The sequence below is a fragment of the Pteronotus mesoamericanus genome, unplaced genomic scaffold, assembly GCF_021234165.1.
Source record: "Pteronotus mesoamericanus isolate MK-2021 breed Mesoamerican mustached bat unplaced genomic scaffold, CSHL_Meso_final contig_90, whole genome shotgun sequence".
Lineage (NCBI taxonomy): Eukaryota > Metazoa > Chordata > Mammalia > Chiroptera > Mormoopidae > Pteronotus > Pteronotus mesoamericanus.
Window position 1 is genome coordinate 14,526,281 of NW_026555277.1, and position 19,305 is coordinate 14,545,585.

Genomic DNA, 19,305 nt, shown 5'->3' on the forward strand with positions numbered 1-19,305 from the left:
TAATTGAAATTGCTAAGAATGAACCAGATTTCCTTAAGAAAGTCATAACTGGAGGTGAATCTTGGGTCTATGTCTATGACCCAGAAACTAAGGCCCAGTCATCCCAGTGGAAGTTGCCTGGTTCTCCACACCCAAGGAAGGCACTGCAAGGTTGCAGCAAGATCAAGACCATGTCAAATGTGTGTTTTTGACTGGGAAGGTATTGTCCATCATAAGTACGCCCCTCCAGGCCAATCAATCCATAAGAAGTACTACCTCAAGGATCTTCGTCGGTTGAGAGATGCAATATGACAAAAACAACCACAGCTATGAGCAGCTAGTGGTTGGCAGCTTCATCAAGACAATGCACTTGCTCATACATCACATTTGTGTAGAGTTTTTTGGCAAAACATGTAATCACCTAGGTGTCTTTAGTCCCCCTACAGCCCAGATTTGGCGCCCTGTGACTTTTGGCTTTTTCCAAAACTAAAACAACTTCTGCCTTTTTCCAAGACTAAAATCTCTTCAAGATTAAAATCTTACCTTGAAGAGATTTCAGACTGTTGACGAGACTCATGGAAATACTACAGGGGAGCTGATGATAATTGAAAGAACTATGTGAGGTCCCAAGGTGCCTACTTTGAAGGAAACTGAGGAATCATTGTCCTGTGTACAATGTTTCTTGTATCTTGTATCTTCTTCAATAAATGTCTCTATTTTTCATATTACATAGTTGGATACAAAATTATACGAGAGAAAAAAGTAAAAAACCAGTCACTCTTTTCCAAGAAATAACCAAGGAAGAGTAAAGACTATATCCTCCAGACACATTCTATGCCAAGAATAGTGAGTATCACAATGAAGGCACTCAATAAATATTTGCTAAATAAGCACAGAATGTGTTTGCTGGATTTCAGTGGAGAGTTTTTATTTGATTGTGAATATTATCAGAAGCCTAAAACCATAGAAATAATTTCACACTCTTACGTGAAGTTCTGGATGACCTGCCAACATGAGATGAAGGAATGCTCCACCATTTTTACCTACAGGGTTTGAGGTATAGAGGAGCAAAAAAATAACCAACCCTTTTTAGGAAGGGCTGAGACGTTGCCATTCCCATCCCCTGGGAGGAGGAGGAAGATGTTTTTCCTCACCCACCACCTCACTTCCTATGCCTTCAACCCCTAATCTCACCTTGAGCACAGTGAGGGCCTCCTGGAAACCACTGATAGAGACTGGAGTTTTTTGCTGAAGGAGAAATGTGTTCGTGAGCCTCCTGGCGGGATGCCTGCTAAACTCTATTAGATTATGAGACCAGAGCAGAAAAAGTGCTTGTTCAAGTGTGATCTGTTTTCCTTGGAGTTTGGGGACCCTCAGAAGGGAACTGCATATGATTCTTACCTAGAAAGTCTAAAGGAAAAAAGCTAATTGGCGTTGCTCTGATAGAAAGAAGATAATGAAATAGTTTCTGCAAGTGAGTCCAGCAATCAATCATGGTAGAGCCAGTTTTCCAACAACACTGAACAGAGCTGGGTTGGAGCCATCTTAAAGGACTTCCCTTTTGTGATGTCTGCATGAATCATGTTTACATTTGTTAGTTTAAGTTTCAGGTTTAGGATGTCAGTGATGAAGGGCATCTTCATGCAGCCTGAGAAGAACTGGTGGGTCCAGAGGGACCCAGTGCTGCAGGGATCCTGTTCCAGGCAGGTGATGCACCCCCCTGGAGCCAGCCCTTCTCATCAAGTTCTCAGAAAGGCTTGGGCTAGGTGGTGGAAAAGCTGCACTTGTCTACTTGGGTGATAACTGCATTGCAGTGTTTAGCCCAGAGTGTGCCTGATCCACCAAGCTGAAAAGGCTGGTAGTGATGAGGGGCAGATGCTTCCCGTGGGCCACCAGGGAATGTTTTGTCCCATCAGGAAGTACATCATGTCTCACTGGTGCAGGAGGAACCCGTATTCCAGGAGTGCCCATTACAAGCCCTTCTGCTCCACATGTCCCCACACCAGATACTTTGTTAATTAGCATAAGGAAGAGCAGAAACGTTTTTTATTGGCTCAATTAATAGCATCTTAGGTAGCATGGTTAACATTTAAATGAATTTTCATAGGTGAAATTGGAGCTAACCAACCTATGTGGATAGGCTAAAATATTTTAGAAACATCATTATTAATCAGGATATAGTAAGCAATGAGACTTGTTTTGTTTACTTTAGGGATGGCTCTCAAAGCTTTATTCCTAAATAGCCCTGTGTCCAAACCCTTAGTTGAGAAAGTGTTTCGGTTGTCTTATGTCCACTATATAGTTAAGAGAAACCTAATTCTTGAATGTCGTCTTGTCTGTCATGAATAAATCTTTCAAGCAAGGTACTTTTTGGAACACTTACACGTTCAGAGTGCTCAGCCATGATGGAGCTTTCTGAGAAACTTGTAAGCATATATGTGTAATAAATATCTGTGTGGATCAGAATTTGTCCAAGACTTATTTTCAATAAAATGTGGCAGAGAAGGTAGAGTAGAGTGGCTAGTTCTTACATTTCTCCAAAAGTCTCCCATTGTTTAACAAAAAGTACTTAAAAATTGTGTATGACTACATTGGTTTGGTTCAAGTCTTGACAACTTTTCAGATGATTTCCAGTCAAGGAGAAGCCACAGAAGAGTGAAGACACATGGAAAGTTCTGTTAGAGCAGTGGCTCAAGTAGGGGTCACAGAGGCCAGCTCGTGAGGGCCTGCTTATGTCAGAGAACAGTGATATGCAAGACTCACAATAAGGAAGTCTTCAAAGAAACCTCAGAAATACTTTATGAGAAAAAAGATCAGCATTTGGACATAGGTCAGCACTTGGACCCAAATTGCAACATATTCCACCAGGGGGATTTTTTTTAACTTCTTTCCATCCATGACCCTGCTGGAGGAAGAGAAGCAGCAGCAAGCTGTTGCAAAGACAAAGGTGAGAGGAAAAACAGAAACGGCAAAGCATGGCCCCCTGAGCACCCAGCACTAAAGGAGAGATACTTTTAATTTGATGTGAGATGAAAGTTCTAACTTCAATCATACTAAATATTTTAACACCTGAAACTAAGACTATTCTAATCCCTTAGTAGTACTGTGGTATTGGCCAGAATAAGTTTATACAACTACACCATCTCAAGTAGCCACACACAAATGAAATTACATTATAAATGGTACACTACCATGAGCTTTGTTTACCAAAAAATATCTTGATGATCTTTCAATATCAAAACATATAGGGTTTACTCTCTTCTTCTCAACAGCTCTGCAGTATTCCATGGTATAGATGCACCATATTCTGAATATCATATGCTACATAACTTCTCTTTAATTGACAGTCAAGTTTTTGTTTCAGTGTTTTACTATTGCAAATAATGCTGAAGTGGACTTCAGCAATTACTTCAACAAAATATTGAATTCATCACAGAAAGTATTTTAAAAGTTCTATTTCTTGCAAATTTGACTTTGGCACTTGAGATTCATGTCATCAGTATATACATGCTCATGTCATTATCCTAGATTGATTTATATAAACTTGCTATCTCCCAATTTCTCTTACTCATTCTCTTTTGAAACCCCTCTAATTGGGTTTTTATTCAAACTGCTCTAATTAAAACTTTCTTATCATGAATTTCTTCCATATTGCTAAATCTAACAGCCAGTTCCACATTTCTTGGCTTATCAGAAGCATTTGTCACAGTTAACCATTAGTTCTCCTCTGAAACATTTTCTTCATTTGGTTTCTGGAACACCACACTTACCTTGCTTTCTCGGTATTCTTCTGGCTGTTATTTACCAATTAATCTCTCATTATGACTCCAACCTCTCAATGTAAGGATTTAGGGCTCAGAACTTGGACCTCCTCACTTTTTCCCAGTTGTTCACTGAGAAATGTCATCCTTTCTCATAGCGTAAAGTATCCTCTGTATGTTGACGACTCCCAAATTTGTACTCCACAATAGAACTTTTCTCTTGAACCTAGACATGTATTTAATATCATTATTCAAACTCCAGTCAACTTCTATTTGCATTTCTAATAGGAATCACAAATTTCTAGACTCCTGCCCACACTTCCTGTGTCTTATTTTTCTAACACAGTAGGGGGAGTGGTCTTATAAAACCTAACTCAGATTATTTTTCTGTTCAAAACCCAAAGCCAAAGGTGGGGTAGGATTGAGGGTGGGAGGTGGGGATGATCGAGGTGGGGGAAAGTGGTGATGGGAAAACAGGGACAATTGTACTTGAACAACAATAAAAAAAAAAAAAAACACTGTTGGTTTTCCATTTAAATCAAAGTAACTAGTAACTTTGCGTTATGATCCATAAGCCCATACTTGAGCCATGCTTTTCACCTTTCTCTTTCTCTAGCATCATTTTTTACCATGTCTGCAATTGCCGTAGTTGTCCCTCCACTCCAAAACTTACACATCTTTGGGCCTCCTCAAACTCATTCTGCCCAGTGTAGAACATCTGATTGACAAACATGCTACTCTTATAGTTGTCCCCCCCTACCTGTACATGAACATATTAAGTTCTATATAAAAGTTAAATACTAATTGCTTTAATAATTATTTTTCTAGATTCATGAAAGAAGAATGTATATTTTTGTGTTGATCACTGTTGCATTTCAATGTTTACTGTACGTCTGGCATATTTACACAAATTTTTTATTTATGTTTTTTTAAATTTATTTATTTATTTTTTCAAATACATTTGTCTCTGCCTTCCCCCCACCACTTTCTCTTGCTCCCTCCCTCAACTCTTCCCCTTTGGTTTTGTTCATGAGACCTAGCTGTATGTTCCCTTGACATTCCCCTTCCCTTCCTTTTCCCTTACCTCCCCCTTCCCTCTTGTCTCTGTTGGTTTCTTTTCCTTTCAGTGTTGCTGGTCTTATTTTCCTTGCATCTTTGTATTGTTGGTTAGGCTCCACTTATAGGTGAGATCATATGGTATTTGTCTTTCGCCCCCTGGCTTATTTTGCTTAGCATAATGCTCTCTAGTTCCATCCATGCTGTTACGAACTTTAGTAGTTCTTTTTTTCTTTCTGCTGCGTAGTATTCCATTGTGTAAATGTACCATAATTTTTGATCCGGTATCTACTGATGGGCATTTAGGTTGCTTCCAACACTTGGCTATTGTAAATTGTGCTGCTATGAACATTGGGGTGCATAGGTTCTTTTGTATTGGCATTTTGGTGTTCTTAGGGTATAGTCCCAGCAGGGGAATCACTGGATCAAAAGGCAGTTCCATTTTCAGCTTTTTGAGGAAATTCCACACTGCTTTCCACAATGGCTGCACCAGTCTGCATTCCCACCAAAAGTGGACTAGTGTTCCCTTTTCTCCATGCCTCGCCAGCACCTGTTGTTTGTTGATCTGTTCATGATGGCCATTCTGACCAGTGTGAGGTGGTACCTCATGGTGGTTTTGATCTGCATTTCTCTGATGGCTAGTGATGCTGAGCATCCTTTCAAATGTCTCTGGGCCCTCTGTATCTCCTCCTTGGAAAAGCGTCTGCCCAGGTCCTTTGCCCATATTTTGATTGGATTGTTTGTCTTCTTGAAGTGGACTCAAGTGAGTTCTTTATATATCTTGGAGAGCAAACCTCTATCTGATGTATCATTAGCAAATATATTTTCCCATAGGGTTGGCTCCCTCTTCATTTTGCTGATGTTTTCTTTAGCTGTGCAGAAGCTTCTTATTTTGATGAGGTCCCACTTGTTTATTCTTTTCTTTATGTCCCTTGCTTTAGGAGACATATCGGTGAAAAAATTGCTGCATGGGATATCTGAGAGTTTCCTGCCAATGTTCTCCTCGAGGACTTTTATGGTGTTGTGACTTATATTGAAGTCTTTTATCCATCTTGAGTTTATTTTTGTGTATGGTGTCAGCTGATGATCCAATTTCAATTTTTTGCACGTAGCCGTCCAGCTCTCCCAACACCATTAGTTGAAGAGGCTATTATTGCTCCATTTTATGCTTCTGCCCCCTTTGTCAAATATTAATTGCCCATAGAGACCTGGGCTTATTTCTGGGCTTTCTATTCTGTCCCACTGGTCTATGGGTCTGTTCTTGTGCCGGTACCAGATTGTTTTGATGTCTGGTATTGTGATCCCTCCTACTTTGTGTTTCTTTCTCAAAATTGCTGTGGCTATTCAGGGTTGTTTTTGGTTCCATATAAATTTTTGAAATGTCTGTTCTATTTCTGTGAAATACATCATTGGAATCTTAATAGGGATTTCGTTGAATCTATAAATTGCTTTGGGTAGTATGAACATTTTGATGAAATTAATTCTTCCAATCCATGAGCATGGTATATGCCTCCATTTATTCATGTCTTCCTTAATTTCTTTCTTCAATGTTGTATAGTTTTCTGCTTGCAGGTCTTTTATCTCCATGGTTAAATTTATTCCTAGGTACTTTATTTTTCTTGTTGTTATATCAAATGGTATTTTTTTATCTGATTTCTTCTTCTATTTCATTGCTGGTGTACAAAAATGTCTTTGATTTCTGAATATTGACTTTGTATCCTGCTGTTTCGCCAAATTCACCTATTAGGTTGAGGAGTTTTTTGGTAGAGTCTACAGGATTTTCTATGTACACTATCATGTCATATACAAACAATGATAGTTTTACTTCCTCCTTTCCTATTGGATGCGTTTTCTTTCTTTTTCTTGCCTGACTCTTGTGGCTAGGACTTCCAATACGATGTTGAAAAGAAGTGGTGAAAGCGGACATCCTTGTCGTGTTCCCGATCTTAGTGGGAAAGCTTTTAGTTTTTGCCTGTTGAGTATGATGTTGGCTGTAGGTTTTTCATATATGGCCTCTATTGCATCGAGTCTTGCACCATTTATCCCCATTTTTCTGAGTGTTTTGATTATAAATGGGTGCTGAACTTTATCGAATGCTTTTTCTGCATCTATTGAGATGATCATGTGGTTTTTGTCTTGTCTTTTATTTATGTGATATATTACGTTTATTGACTTGCATATATTGAACCATCCCTGCATACCTGGGATGAATCCCACTTGATCATGGTGGATAATCTTTTGAATGTATTGCTGGATGGGGTTTGCCAATATTTTGTTGAGGATTTTAGCACCTATGTTCATCAGCGAAATTGGCCTGTAGTTTTCTTTCTTTGTAGGGACTTTATCTGGTTTTGGGATTAGGGTGATGCTGGCCTCATAAAAAGAGTCTGGGAGTCTTCCCTCCTCTTGGATTTTTTTGGAATAGTCTGAGAAGGACAAGGGTTAGCGCTTCCTTAAATATTTTGTAAAATTCTCCCGTGAAACCATCTGGCCCAGGGCTTTTGTGTGCTGGGAGTTTCTTGATTACCACTTCAATTTCCCCAGCTGTTATCAGTCTGTTCAAGCTTTCTGTTTCTTCCTCCTTCAGTGTTGGAAGATTATACTTTTCTAAAAATTTGTCCATTTCATCCAGGTTTTCAAATTTCTTGGCATATAATTGTTCATAGTAGTTCCTGACAATCCCTTGTATTTCTGTGGTATCAGTTGTTATTTCTCCTCTTTCATTTCTGATATTATTAATTTGGGTCCTCTCCTTTTTTTCTTGATGAGTCTGCTTAAAGGCTTGTCAATTTTATTTGTCTTTTCAAAGAACCAATTTCTGGATTTGTTGATCCTTTGAATTGTTCTTTTTGTCTCTATGTCATTCAGTACTGCTCTAATCTTGACTATTTCCTTCTTTCTACTTGCTCTGGGATTTATTTGTTGTTTCTCCAGTTCTTGAAGTTGTAGTGTTAGGTCTTTTATTTGAAATGTTTCTACCTTTTTTAGGTAAGTCTGTATTGCTATTAACTTCCCTTTCAGGACTGCCTTTGCTGTGTCCCATAGGTTTTGGTCTGCTGTATGTTCATTTTCATTTGTTTCCAGAAATTTTTTGATTTCTTCTCTTATCTCATTATTGACCCATTCATTGTTTAATAGTCTACTGTTCAGTCTCCATGAATTTGCAAGTTTTAGAAGTTTCTCTTTCAGGTTGATTTCTGGTTTCAAGCCTTTGTGGTCCAAGGAAATGTTTGGTATTATTTCAATTTTCCTGAATTTTCTGAGGCTTGCTTTGTGTCCTATCATGTGGTCTATCTTTGAGAAACTTTCATGAGCATTTGAAAAGAATGTGTATTTTCCTTCTTTGGGATATAAGGTTCTATATATGTCAGTTAAGTCTCTTGATTCAGTGCGTCATTCAGCTCCACAATATCCTTATTGATGTTTTGTTTGGAAGATCTGTCCATTTTTGACAGTGGGGTGTTGAAATCCCCTACTATCAGTGTGTTGCTGTCTATATCTTTTTTAAAGTCATCCAAGATTTTCCTTATATACTTGAGTGCTCCTATATTGGGAGCATATAAGTTTACAATGTTTATGTCCTCTTGATGGATTCTTCTTTTAAGTATTATAAAGTGTCCCTCTGGGTCTCTTTTTATGGCCTTTGTTTTGAAATCTACTTTGTCTGATACAAGTATGGCAACCCCAGCCTTTTTCTCTTGCCCGTTTGCTTGGAATATTTTTTTTTCCATCCCTTTACTTTCAATCTGTGTAGGTCTTTGGTTCTGAGGTGAGTCTCTTGTAGGCAGCATATGTGTGGGTCATGTTTTCTCATCCATTCAGCTACCCTGTGTCTCTTGATTGGGGCATTTAGTCCATTTACATTGAGAGCTATTACTGATAGAAACCTATTCATTTTTTCTCTTTGTACCTGTGTTTTTCTCTTTCTCACTCTTTTCCTTCGTCTTCTTAAACCAGTCCCTTTAGCATATCTTGTAGTGCTGCTTTGGTAGAGATGTATTCTTTTAGCCTTCTTTTGTCTGGGAAACTCCTTATTTCACCTCCTATTTTAATTGAGAGCCTTGCTGGTAGAGCAGCCTTGGCTGTAGGCCCTTGCTTTTCATGACTTGGAATATTTGTTGCCATTCCCTTCTGGCTTGTAGCGTTTCTGTTGAGAAGTCAGCTCCTAGGCATATCGGGGCCCCCTTGTATGTTACTTTCTCCTTCTCCCTTGCTGCCTTGAGGATTCTCTCTTTGTCTTTGACAGTTGCCATTTTAATGATGATGTGTCTTGGAGTGGACCTCCTTGGGTCCCTCTTGAGTGGGGTCCTCTGTGCCTCCTGGATCCATGAGATCTTTTCTCTTCAAATTAGGGAAATTTTCCATCATTATTTTTTCAAAGAGGTTCTCTATCTCTTGTTCCTCTTCTTCTCCTTCTGGTATCCTTATTATGTGGATATTATGCGTTTCAGGTTGTCCTGCATTTCCCTAAATGCCTCTTCATTCTTTTTGAGTCTTTTTTCCATTTCTTGTTCTTTCTGGGAGCTTTTTTCTACCTTATCCTCCATCTCACTGATTCGATCCTCAGCTTCATCCAGCCTGCTTTAGATTCCTTCTACTGTGTTCTTCAATTCAGAAATGGTATTCTTCATATCCTCTTGTGTCTTCTTGATAGTTTCTATGTTCTTTTCCAGGTTGATATAGTTTGCTGTAAGGTCCTGATAGTTTCTCTGCAGTTTCTCATAGTTATCTTTGAGCTGGCTGAGCTCATTGTGCTTTCTTAGAACCATTGTTTTGAATTCAATATCTAATAGTTCCCTTGCCTCTATTTCATTTAGCTCCCTCTGTGAGGAGTCCCCTTTTCCACTCATTTGGAGGGAACTTCTTTATCTTCCCATTTTTGTGAGAGTCTATTAAGTTATTTATTTATTTGTTTGTTTATTTATGTATTTATTTATTTATGCTTCTGCTTCAATTGGGCTGTCTAGATTTCCTGACTTTGTGGATTAAACTTCTATGGTAGTAGGTGGGTCTTTTTTATTTATTTATTTGTTTGTTTGTTTATTTGTTTGTTTTTCCCTTTACTTTTCTTTCTGGGCCTGCCTCTGATGATGTCAGTTGTTGACCCTATATGACCTTGGGTCATTTGTTTGAGCTTTCCAGGAGTCTATTGTCTGTGTCTGACTCCTGCTTTGGGCAGCTCTGTGACCCCTTCGGCCAGGGATCCACTGTTTCTGTGGATCGCTCTGTACTCTCCCGCTGGCTCCTTGAGTGTGCTCCCCAGCCAGGCAGGATCCCCCACCTGTCTTTGGGCGCTTATTTGCCCGACTTCGTGCACTCATCTGACCCCCACGCCCATTGGGCGCCCCAGGACTGGTCAGTTTAGGGTCTTCTATTGCATGTTTTCCCTGCTATTGGCTCTTTGGGGGCATCGCCTGCCCGCACAAAATGGAGACTATGGAAATGGGAGGAAGTTAGCTCCAGGACTCTCCAGTTAATCTTGTCTCCAGTATTTTTTTCAACAAATGAAAATAATGCATTCACTTTTGGCATATGCAAGGTCCAAAGTTAATTTTTGATAAATTAACACAAACAGCTATGGCTCAGGGTAAAGTTAATATATTTTGTTTTTGCTTTTTTGAGAATTCTTTCAGTCATGGTTATAAATTGTGCACTGGTGTGTGCCTGAGGTTCTTTGGGCTGAAAAATATTTATTTTACCTTGGCACTCCTGGTTGTTTGTATTGAAGAGATAGGCATTGCAAACATATGTAAGAAGAAGAAAAGGCAAAACATGACAATTTGGGCCCTGAAACAAAAGGAAAATTAACTTTGGTGAAGATATAAATAGAAGAGAATTTTACAAAAGATATTTGTAGGATGAAGCACGGTTTGAGATGTGCAACTACCTTTATGACAATTCTTTTATAGTAAATATATAATATATCTTATTCTAAAATATATGCCTTATGTAGTATTTTATTCCAAGTCTATTCCATCTTGCTTTTCATCAAGGTGATATTATCATTGTGTATAATCACTGACTGGCTTTCCTTGTTATAAATTATATTTGGGGTCATACTGCATAAGATTTTTCAGTTTAGTCCAACTATGTTCCTGCAGTGAGTGTCAAAATTTTCCTGACCTTTAGAATGATGATACCACAAAAAATGTTGATAATCCTCCTCTCTCACATTTGGAAAGTTCTCAGAACACAAGGAGGTGACTGAAGTTGGAATATTTCAATTCTTTCCCTACTTCTACATATTTTCCACAAAGAGTATACATTTCAGAGAAGGTGTCTTTGTTTTTGTGTGTTTTACTTTTTCCTATATAGTAACTTTCAGAGGGTATAGGGGGAATGAATGATGACGGAAAAAATAAAAATAAAACATAAATTTAAAAATATCATGGAGCCTAGACTCACTCTATCCAGTATGGCAACCTATAGTCAATTAAGAGTATTTAAATTTAAATAATTATAAATTAAACACAATTAAATATTAATATATTCATATGCCCCAGCAAAACTTCAAGTGGTTGGTAGCCACGTGTGGTTAGGGTCTACAGTGTTGAACAACAGGTACAGAATATTTTTATCATCATGGAAAGTTCATTGAACAGTGCTGGTCTAGGCTATAATCACAATATTTCCAATTTTTGAAGAGTATAATACTGTGATTTGGAGAAACACAGACTTGGGAGTCAGAGCTTGAAGTCTTAAGTTTGAATTATAAATCTCATACTTTATCATCTTTGTGACCATGAGAAAGTAACTTAATTTTCTTATGCATTAGTTTTCTTATTTATAATAATGAGATGGTAACAAAACATATTTTATAAGGCTGTTTTGGAAAGTAAATGTGTATTATATATATATAAATATTTAGAACTCTACCTAGCACATGTGAGGCACTTTTAAAAATTGAGGTAAATTTTACATAAAATAAAGTCAATCATTTTAAACTGTACAATTCCATGGCAGTTAATATATTCACACTGTTTAATAAATACCACCTCCTTCTAGCTCCAAAGGATTTTCTCACCCCAAAATAGAACCCTATATCTGCTAAGCAGTCACTTCATATTCTCCCCCTTCTTCAGCCCTTAGAAACCACCAACATGCTTTTTGTTTCTATAGATTTAGTATATATCTAGATAGTTCATGTAAATAAATTCACACAAGGTGGGGCCCAAAAAAACAAGAATTTATTTATAAAAAAATTGTGTATTTACTTTTACATGTTTAAACTTTAGTCACCTTCAAAATACCCTCCATTTGATGCAATACACTTATAGAGAATTTTTTTCCACTGCTAAACATATTTTGAACTTGTCAATTTTAATGCTTTTTAGTGTTTCTGCCATTTTTTGTATTGCCTCTTCCACATTAGCAAAATGTTTCCCTTTGAGGACATTTTTCATCCAGGGAAATAAACAAAAAAAAAGATCATTTGGGGTGAGATCAAATCAATAGGAAGGGTCGGGCACTAGGATTATGTTGTTGAGTTTGTTTTGTTTTTTTTTTTTGTCAAAAACTGCTGAACACTCAGGGTGGTGTGGGCAGGTGCAATTGTAAACCACTCATCATAAAACAGGCAAATATATTAAAAATCTCCCCCCCAAAAAAATGCACTGAAGCCAAACACAGCCTCTCACAATAACACCAATTTGTACACTGATTCACATGGGTTCCTAGAACACTCACCTAGTGGGGGAAGCCTGTACTAAACGGGGCCCATCCTCCAGAAGATAACTTCATTTTTTGGGTAACCCTCCCATGATATGTGGCCTTTTGTGTCAGACTTCTTTCTCTTTGTCAATGTTTTGAAGTTTTATCCACATTTTAACATGTATCAGTAATGCATTCTTTTTAATGCCTGAATAATATCTTATTAGATGTATGTACCACTTCTTGTATATCTTTTTTCCATTGATGGACATTTGGGTTGTTTCTGCCTTTTGGCTATTTGGCATGTTGTGCTTCTACAAAGATGCATATGCAAGTGTCTATTTGAGTCTCTTTTTTTAATTATTTTGGGTACATATTAGAGTAGAATTGCTGGAACATACGGTGAGCCTTTAACTTTTATAAGAACTAACAAACTTTTTACCAAAGAAACACTTTTAAACTGTTACTATTTTTCTCCCACCAATATCTTATTTTAAATATTTTTAGGTTCCTTTGTTGAAGCAAATCAAAGGGGAACACTGCCCCCACTCCATGGCCCATTATTATACAGCCTGGTTAGTTATACCCTTCTCCCAACCAAGGGAAGAACCTGGGCCCCAGGCCACCTTCCCCATTCATATTAAAGACTTTCTCTCATTTTGAGAATCTCATTTGTTTAATTGACCCACCAGTAAAGTTCATCACAGTACAAATTACCAAGACCCATTGCTTGCAGCCTTTCAGATTTCTCAAAACTGCTTAAAAAAAAGAATCCTACCTAGAGTAGAATAAAATTTGCTTTCCGGTTACAAAGGCATCCTGTCTAGAGCACTGGCTTCCTAAAAATAGAGGGACCTGAGTTAGGAGACAAGCTCTATATTTTACAGGCCATTTAATCTTAGACAATTTCCTTAACACCCTAAGCAACCATTTTCTCATCCATAAAAACAGATTATCCTTTAGAAAAACTTTTTGTTGCAAACAACAGCCTTTGACTCTATATAAATTTAAGCAGAAAATGATTTGTTGGGGAATGAATAGTGAGTAGCTTAGATACTAAGGAAATGCTGGCAATTGAGGCTCAAAAAAGTCTGGAATCAGTATTTACTAACAGTTTAGTATATATGAGAATCTTATCAGGCTATTGCTGTTATTGAATTGCTCCAATCAAGATTCCAAGTTGTTGGAAGAAGGAGTTCAATTAACTTAGTTTGGTCATGTGACCATTGTTTAATTCTGTCAGGACAGAGTGCCTTAATTAACAGCTCCTTCTAGCCTGAACTCACCAATGAAAAGAGGAATTCCTCAAAATGCAAATCAAGACAGTGCACCTAATGGAAATAGAAATGGCTTTTGGTCTTGAATGATAAGTAAATGAGATTATATATTTAAATAATTTAGAATAGTTGACATATGGCTGACATTACTAATATAACAATGACTACTTATATTAGTTTAATAGTTGTAGATGCCCTGGTGTGGATTTCCTCAATGACTAAGATTTCTGTCCTAGAATATGATGAGTAATTATAGCAATCGGACTCTAAAGCATTCTTTAAATAAATGTTAATTTATTTAAAATGGTATATCCTGTAAGGTATGTGAAATTGACACAAACCTCTATTATGTTTCTGATTTTAGATCTCATCTATTGGTTGTCAAGGAAAAAATTTACACAGATATAAGGCAGGAACTTTCTCTTTAAATATATTGCCTCTTTCAAGTGGTGCTTTATTTTCTAGTAAATCTAAACATGATCATTTTAACCCTTACCATCTCCTGGAAAAATATGGTTTTTCTGCTTGGACATAGGAAAAACGACTTTGGCTTGCTCTTTACAAGTCAACCATGTATGGAAAACTAAATACTGGGACTGAAGACAGCTATATTGGAATCCCATCTGCAGCTATTGTACAATGATTGATTAACTTGCTGTTGGCCACAAGGACAATTATCATAACCTAAATGGGAAATGTTTTGCCAAACCAGCCTATAAACAGAAACTAGTGGTGAGGAATTGCAGCAAGTACAAAAAATCTGAGCTCATGTTAAAATTTTTAACCTGAATAACTGCATCAAAATTAAATCATAATTAATCCAATTGATGTTTATTCTTATCTCTAAAAAAGATATGTTGGATGTTGTAGAAAGCAGTCACTTCCGCTTATTTTTGTTCTTTCATTAAGTGACCTGAAATTTCTTAGTACTCATTAGTGGCTTGGAAGGTTAGTTGCTGAGAAGGGTGAGGTGGCCTGAGGGTTTTAAAAACTAAATTTAAACCCAAAAAGAATGTGCCTCAGGAGAGACATTTCTTGGGCATTATGGGCTCTATATGATACAAGACCCAGCCAGAAAAACAGAAAATATCAGGTATTTGTAAAATAGTATGATTTGATAACAAGAAATTGGTTTGGAATTGAAAAAAAGGGGAAAAGGATACTGAATAACCTCAATATTATTAACTGCAGGAGGCAGTTACTACTCCTCAGGTTGGTAGAACAAAGGGGAAGGGATAGAGTTACCAGAATCCTGGAGCTTTAAGGAGGGGCCCCGCAAAACTGGGGCTGGAACCTCTGAGGAGGACAATAAGCAGCTATTGCTCATGTCAGGAGCAGCTGGAGGCTGTAGCTGTCCACTGCTAGAGGGAAGCTGACAGAACTTGGAAATAGAAATTGAGTTCCTTTGCCCTTTATCCAACTATCTAGTCTCCTGTGAGTGCCTCTCATCAGCAGAACCTAACAAAAAGCCAAACAGAAAGAAAGTCTAATGAACATATTTTGGACACTGTAAATCATAGCTGAGAAAAGAGTATAGAAAGATGGACTTAGGGCTCAGAAGCAGTAAGCATGTAACTAGCACTGATTCTTGCTTAAGTAACGAGTAACTTAAGTGACAGATATAGTCATATTTGGTTAAACAGAACAGATAGTGTATATATATATATATATATATAAATATATATAAAACAAGAAATGTTTTTAAACAATAACAATTACCATGTTTTTGTCTTATCATAAGTTTAACTTATAAAATTTATTTTATTATTGAATTGCATGGTTGTTTTTTGTTATACAACAAGAGATTGTATATATGTGATCCATTTCTGGACTTTCTTCTGCTTCTTTCAAATATGTATTTATCTATCGTCTTTCTGGTATGACAGTTTCTATTACTATAGCTTTAGGATCGGTCTTGGCCTCCCTATGTGCTTTACACTTTTATACAATTCCTGTAACTGACCTGTATACTTCTACAAAAAAATCTCCTGGGATTTGTGATTGGAATCACAACAACTCTAGAAAAAATTTACACCTAGCAGTTTAGATACTTTGAATACAAAAACATGGCATATATTCCTATTTATTTAGATCTTAGAACATTTAAACAATGTCTATCGTTTTCAGAAAAAAAACTTGCATATGTCATTGTATTAGTCTTATATAACATGTTTTTGATTAAATTGTAAATGCTATTAATTTTTTTTAATTCAGCAGTCATTTATTAAGCCTTTGTTTTTGTTATAGATGCAGGTAGAAGTCTGGAAATGCATCAGTGATTTCAGGTGATCCTTTCCCTTGTGAAATACAAAATTTATTTTAATCAGAGGTTATGAAAACACATACACACAATATATACACAGATTCCACTTGAACAACAAAATCAACATGATAATCATATAACATAAAACTGTGTGATATGAATGGGGAGCATGTAACCTGTAGTTTTGTATGGTACTTATTCAAGGAACACATGAAGACCCCACCACTGCTGAATATCTCTGGAATCCTACGCAGCGGAAAGAAAGAAGAAGCCCCTACCCTTTGTGACAGCATGGATGGAACTGGAGAGCATTATGCTGAGTGGAATAAGCCAGGCAGTGAAAGACAAATATCTTATGATCTCACCTATAAGTGGAAGCTAGTCAACAAAACAAACGAGCAAGCAAAATATAACCAGATACATTGAAATAAAGAATAAACTGACAGTAACCAGAGGGGTGGAGGGAGGGGGATATGGGGAACAGAAGAGGAAGGGTCATCAAGGAACATGTATTTATGTTTTTTTATTGTCCAGTTGTTTTTTGCTAGTTAATAAAAATACAGTTGACTCTCCTGGAGACTTGCTGAATTCACTAATTAGTTCTTGTAATTTGATTTTCTTATATTTTCTAAATTCATTATTTACGTTTCACTTCAGGTTTCTCTCTGCCTCTCTGAGACTCTCTCTGTTTCTATATCTCTCTCCTTTTCTTTTTTCTTTTATATTATCCTATGAACTAGGACTTCTGATACAATATGAAATAAAAATGGTGATCATGTATATCTATTTTTTTCTCCCTTACCTTTAGGGAAAAGTGTTCAGTATTTCATAGTTAGGCCAGATATCATCTGTAGGCACTTTGTAAATACTCTTTTTGACAGAATGAAAAAGTTTCCTTTTATTTCCAGTTTGCTGAGAGACATTCCTCATGAAAATTGGTAAGTTTTATTAACAATTTTTATGTATGTAAAAATCAATGCTTTTCTTCTTTTATTATGTCATTGAAGGAAATTACATCATTTTTCTAACATTAAACCAAGTAGTTTCTGAAATGAGCTCTATATGGTCATGATAGTTTATGTCTTTAATGTACCGTTAATGCTAATTGCTATATTTTGATAAATTGTATTTATGTTCATATGAGAATTGGACCTGTAATTTTCTTTTCATGTAATATCCTTACCAGGTATTGGAATTAATAATCTACTGGACATATAAAAAAAGTTGAGATTTTTCCCTTTTTTTTACTCTGAAAGAGTTTGTGATACTATGGTAGTTTTTTTGTTGTTGTTGTTTTTGTTGTTTTTTAATATTTGATAGAATTTACTAGTGAATTCATCCAGGTCTAGAGGTTTGTTGGTTTGTCTGTTTTGAGAGGGTTGCTTTTTCTTTTTTGAACTGCTGAAGAAATATAGAAATATATTTAGCAGATGACGGACCATTTAGAATTATTTGTTATTCCAGTTTCAATATGTTGCATATTCAAGGAAGTTTCACATTTAAAATTAGTTGTCAAATTTATTGACATAATTTATTTATGGTATCATCTCATTAAGCTTTTATGTCTGTAAGATATATGATGAGTTTTTTTCTATCATTTCAGATTTTGCTATTTTTTCACAATTTTATCCGGATACCTTCTGATGGTTTATTATTTTTATTGGTGTTTACAATGAAAAAACTTTTGGCCTTGTTGATATTCTCTATTGAAAGTTTCTTTCTTATTTTACTTGTTTCTATTCTTATATTTATTATTTCTGTCTCAGTTTACTTGGTTACTTTTAGTGTCCTTTTAATTTCTTGATGTTAAAACTTAAATAATTAATTTTAAACTTATTTTTTTCCTTCTAATTTGTACATTTAAAGCTAAAAAGAACCCTTTCTATGCACTGTTTTAGCTTCATTCTACAAACATTGACAAGGGTGCTTTTCTTATGATTTTTCAAAATATTTTCTATTTCCATTGTGATATCATCTTTGGAAAATGAATCATCTAGGTGTGTATTGCTTAATTTTCAAACAGATGAGCACTTTTAAAATTACCTTGCTTATGATTTCTCCGTTAATACTTAGAGAACATACACTGTATGTTTACTCTTTAAAATTTATTGACATTAGTTTTGTAACCCAGTCTACTTTCTATTCAGGTGAATGGTTTATGGGCACTTAAAAAATAATTTATATATTGTAGTTTCTTTGTGTAGAAATAAATGTGAATGTGGTCAACCTGGTTAATAGGATTTTTTCCAAACCTTCTATAACTTTCTGGTAGTTTTGTCTGCATTTTTTTTAATTTCTGAAAAAGATGTGTTAAAATTTTTAACTATAATTGTAAGCTTGTATGACTCCTTTCAGTTCACCATTTTGCCCTATGTACTGTGAAGCTGTATTATCTACTATATGCACATTTCAGATTTTGTTTCCTGTTGAATTTAACCTTTTATCACTGCATAATGTAATGTATTCTCTATCATTGGTAGTTAATAGACATTTCTCTGAAGAGGATATACAGACAGTTAATAAGCAGAAAAAGATGATCAACCTCACTAATCAGAGAAATGCAAATTAAAACCACAATGAGATATCACTTCACAACTGCCAGAATGGCTACCATCAATAAATCAACAAACAAGCGTTGGTGAGGATGTGGAGAAAAGAGGACCCTCATGCACTGGCAGTGGGAATACAGCTTGGTGCAGCCACTAAGGAAAAGATTATGGAGTATCCTCAAAAAATTAAAAATGAAACTTCCTCATGACCCAGAGATTTCACTTCTGAGTATATATCTGAAGAAACCTGAAACACTAATTTGAAACTATATTTGCTCCCTTATGTTCATTGCAACATTATTTACAATAGCCAAGAACTGGAAGCAGCCAAAATGCCCATCAGTAGATGAGTGGATTAAAAAGTTGTGATATAACTACACAGTGGAATATTACTCAGTCATAAAAAAGAAAGAAATATTATTTTTTGCAACAGCACAGATGGACCTGGAGAGCATTATGCTAAGTGAAATAAGCCAGTCAGAGAAAGACAAGCACCATATGATTTCCCTCATATGCGGAGTCTAATGAACAAAATAAACTAACAAAATAGAAAAATAGAGTCATAGATACAGAGAACACTGAGAGCTGTCAGAGGTGGCTGAGTAAAAAAGGTGAAGGGAATAAGCAAAAACAAACAAACAAACAAAAAAACTCACAGACACAGAAAACAGTATGCTGATTACCAAAGGGAAAGGTGGATACGGAAGGTAAAAGAGGGTACAGGAGAGGATATATGGTGATGGAAAAAGACCTGACGTGGAGTGGTGAAC